The sequence below is a fragment of the Salvelinus alpinus genome, chromosome 26 (genome assembly GCF_045679555.1).
Source record: "Salvelinus alpinus chromosome 26, SLU_Salpinus.1, whole genome shotgun sequence".
In the NCBI taxonomy this organism is placed as follows: Eukaryota; Metazoa; Chordata; class Actinopteri; order Salmoniformes; family Salmonidae; genus Salvelinus; species Salvelinus alpinus.
This window is the reverse complement of record NC_092111.1, coordinates 32,935,233-32,940,266: the sequence shown is the minus strand read 5'-3', so window position 1 is coordinate 32,940,266 and position 5,034 is coordinate 32,935,233.

Sequence of the window (5,034 nt, the reverse complement as noted above, 5' to 3'; positions counted from 1 at the left end):
CTCAGTGGCCATGATAAAAAGCAAAAAATATAATTTGAAGTGTAACACATTTAAATAAGCAAGGCTACATCAGAACAGAGAACAAAATAATAATAAAAAATATATTGAGAGGTGGGAGAGTATTGCTGCAATTGAGAGCATGGTGCATGTGTATTCAGGGCCAAATAAGCCAACATGAGCTCAGATTGTTCACTGTACAAATAAATGTTTGCACATACAAAAGATCCCACTCAACTATCAGATTAATTACTTAGCTGTAAATGTACCTTCAATCTTCTTCACAACAAAGTCCATTGAATTTTCCCCGTTGTGTACAGTTCTGTTATGAGCTCTTGAAGTACTAAAATGTTGCATGCTTCAAATACTTTGTTTCCTTGTTCCCCGGGAAACCAGAATTCTATGAGATCAGAGGGTTCCATTCAGAGAAGAGATGCAAATTATCTAAAAATGTCAGTAGGCTCAAGCATTTCTGTCCTATGAATGTACTTACTTGATTGATCAAAGATGATCACGTACATATGTGTTCACTTTCTTAGTTCCAAATACAGGTGGTAATTAGATCCAAGTCAACCCACTTTTCCTTTACATTCACCAAAACATAATCTAAACAAGAGCTTCAAGGCTCCTGAGCCTCAATATGCAGGTCCTTACATAATCAATGCATCGTCTGGCAAGCCTCCTGAGCCTCAATATGCAGGTCCTTACATAATCAATGCATCGTCTGGCAAGCCTCCTGAGCCTCAATATGCAGGTCCTTACATAATCAATGCATCGTCTGGCAAGCCTCCTGAATTGAAGGTGTTTCACCTAATGCATTCAGCTATAGCAGCCGCTCACTGTGCCACTGGGCTCAATGGGTATTGGGGATTATGTAAACCACTGACTTCCACTGAGAAGAGAAATAGACTATGTGTAGGCGATGTCACACACTCAAGCCTCCTATGGTTTCTCCCTCCCCTGACAACCAAAGAGCCTTAGCTTCTCAAAGTAGTTGTACTGTAGGAAGTGTGATGTACATGACCAATGGACATATGCATGGGATGTGGGTTAATGTGGAAGGCTTGCAGCCTCAATGTACACTTTTCATGTTACTACACTGAACATAAATATAAACGCAACCATTTCAAAGATTTTACTGAGTTACAGTTCATGTAAGGAAATCAGTCAATTGAAATAAATTCATTTGGCCCAAATCTATGGATTTATTTTCTATTTTATTTAACTCGGCAAGTCAGTTAAGACAAATTCTTATTTGCAATGACGGCCTACACAGGCCAAACCTGGACACTGCTGGGCCAATTGTGAATTGTGTACCGCCCTATGGGACTCCCAATCACGGCTGGTCGTGAGAGCCTGGATTCGAACCAGGGTGTCTGTAGTGACACCTCTAGCACTGAGATGCAGTTCCTTAGACCGCTGCACCACTCGGGAGCTCCAGTCACATGACTGGAAATACAGATATGCATTTGTTGGTCAGATACTTACAAAAAAAAAGGCTTGGATCATAAAACCAGTCAGTATCTGAAGTGACCACCATTTGCCTCAAGCAGCGCGACACATCTCCTTTGCATACAGTTGATAACGCTGTTGATTGTGGTCTGTGAAATGTTGTCCCACTGCTCTTCAATGGCTGTACGAAGTTGCTAGATATTGTCGGGAACTGTCGGGAACTGTCGTACACGTCGATCCAGAGCATCCCAAACGTGCTCAATGGGTGACACGTCTGGTTAGTATGCAGACCATGGAAGAACTGGGACATTTTCTGCTTCCAGGAATTGTGAACAGATCCTTGCGACATGGGGCAGTGCATAATTATGCTGAAACATGAGGTGATGGCGGCAGATGAATGGCACGACAATGGGCCTTAGGATCTCGTCACGGTATCTCTGTGCATTCAAATTGCCATTGATAAAATGCAATTGTGTTCGTAGCTTATACCTGCCCATACCATAACCCCACCTCCACCATGGGGCACTCTGTTCACAACGTTGACATCAACAAACAGCTCACTTACACAACGCCATACTACTCGCCATCTGCCCAGTACAGTTGAAACCGGGATTCATCCGTGAAGAGCACACTTCTCCAGTGTACCAGTGGCCATCGAAGGTGAGCATTTGCCCACTGAAGTCAATTACAACGCCGAACACTAGTCAGGTCAAAACCCTGGTGAGGATGACAAGCACGCAGATGAGCTTCCCTGAGACGTTTTTTGACAGTTTGTGCAGAGATTCTTCAGTTGTGCAAACCCACAGTTTCATCAGCTGTCCAGGTGGTTGGTCTCAGAAGATCCCGCAGGTGAAGAAGCCGGATGTGTAGGTCCTGGGCTGGCATGGTTAGCGGTTGTGAGACTGGTTTGACGTACTGTCAAATTCTCTAAAACAACATTGGAGGTGGCTTATGGTAGGGAAATTAACATTCTCTGCCAACAACTCTGGTGAACATTTCTGCGGTCAGCATGCCAATTGCACGCTCCCTCAAAACTTGAAACATCTGTGACATTGTGTTGTGTGACAAAACTGCACATTTTAGAGTGGACTTTTATTGTCCCCAGCACAAGGTGCACCTGTGTAATTATCATGCTGTTTAATCAGCTTCTTGATATGCCACACCTGTCAGGTGGATGAATTATCTTGACACAAGAGAAATGCTCACCAACAGGGATGTAAGCAAATTTGTGCACAACATTTGAGAGAAACAAGCTTTTTGTGCATATGGAACATTTCTGGGATTTTTTGTTTCAGTTCATGAAACACAGGACCAACACTTTACATGCATTTATATTTTGGTTCAGAATATGTACATCACTATTATACATAAAGATACATTTCTTTCCTGGAGAAGGTTATTAAGGTCTTTCCGTGTTAACAACTTATTCATGATATTTCTGGGAACGCTGAATTTTATCATTACATATTCCATACACTGTTCAAAGGGAACAATATACACTATGGCAATATATAAACTATACAAGGAGTGAATAGTACTCAGCGCTGATCTTGAGCTAATGCAGATTGATGTCTCGGCAGCATTAGTGCCTGTCAGAATGACGGGTTCCAGCTAGTTCTTCTGAGAGCGTGTCATTCTGTGAGAGAGCCAGCAGACTGAAATGTTCCAAAATAGATATAAGATATCTGCTCTACAGATATACTCCATGTTTTACAGAAAATCACATCTTTGTTAAATGTTGGTTTATGAGGTTACAATTTTCAACACAAAGGATCATTTCAGCCTTCCTGAACTGGCCACAGCTAGTTCCCTTCAGTGTTTCTGTGAGGAGACAGCGAACACAACTCTAACTACCACGGTTCTAATTCCCTTCCTTTCCTCTCACTGTGCCACAGAGCCAGCCTCGGCAGACGACACCACACAAAGGAGGCCCACGCAAGCACCCTATGAAATATCAAACAGTGGAGCTTCATGAATGAGTAATTGAGGAGAACTGCAGGGCATTGCTGAGGCACAGGGGGAAGAGAGGGACTTGGCGTGAGCTCGACATTTCCCCCATCTCACACAGCAGCTGGTGTTAAAAACCAATCAGATATGGTTTGAACAGAACTCTCTCTCCCTACGCAAAGAGGATAATGGGAATGGATCCACCAGCAGCAGTCTATATTATTATGATTGGGATGCATGAGTCATATATGGAAAAGGGAACAAACTATTACAATTGTAATGATATGAGTAGTTACTAAAAATATGTAGTGTTTTCTTGGGGAGCTTTTTTTAAATTTATTTTTTTAAAGGTACAGTACTCAAAAATACCTGCCTGTGCGTCAGTCCACAGCAGAGTACATACATAGGCATCTGAAATGTACATAAATAAAATGTCTACTGTGCTGTAATGGTATGAAGGAGAAAGATTGTGTGAATTCAGGTATTTGATGTACAGTACCAGTCAAAGGTTTGGACACACCTACTCATTCAAGGGTTCTTTATTTGCACTATTTTCTACATTGCAGAATAATAGTGAAGACATCAAAACTATGAAATAACACATATGGAATCATGTAGTAACTAAAAAATCTAATCTTAAACAAATCAAAATAAATTTATATTTGAGATTCTTCAAAGTAGCCACCCTTTGCCTACTTCTCTCAACAAGCTTCACGTGGAAAGCTTTTCCAACAGTCGTGAAGGAGTTCCCACATATGCTGAGCACTTGTTGGCTGCTTTTCCTTCACTCTGCGGTCCAACTCATCCCAAACCATCTCAAATTGGGTAGAGGTCGGATGATTATGGAGGCCAGGTTATCTGATGCAGCACTCCATCACTCTCCTTCTTGGTCAAATAGCCCTTACACAGTCTGGAGGTGTGTTGGGTCATTGTCCTGTTGAAAAACAAGTGATAGTCTCACTAAGCGCAAAACCAGATGGGATGGCGTATCCCTGTAGAATTCTGTGGTAGCCATGCTGGTTAAGTGTGCCTTGAATTCTAAATAAATCACAAACAGTGTCACCAGCAAAGCACCCCCACCATCACACCTCCTCCTCCATGCTTCACGATGGGAACCACACATGCAGAGATCATCCGTTCACCTACTCTCTCGTCTCACAAAGACATGGCCGTTGGAACCAAAAATCTAAAATGTGGACTCCTCAGACCAAAGCACAGATTTCCACTGGTCTAATGTCCATTGCTCGTGTTTCTTGGCCCATGCAAGTGTCTTCTTCTTATTGGTGTCCTTTAGTAGTGGTTTCTTTGCAGCAATTTGACAATGAAGGCCTGATTCCCGCAGTCTCCTCTAAACAATTGATGTTGAGATGTGTCTGTTACTTGAACTCTGAAGTATTTATTTTGGCTGCAATTTCTGAGGCCGGTAACTCTAAATGAACTTATCCTCGCGGTCCTCATAGGAGCGTTTCATCATAGCGCTTGATCGTTTTTGTGACTGCACTTGAAGGAACTTTCAAAGTTCTTGAAATTTTATGTCTTTTCATGTCTTAAAGTAATGATGGACTGTCTTTTCTCTTTGCTTATTTGAGCTGTTCTTGACATAATATGGAATTCCACAAATTAAACAAGGCACACATG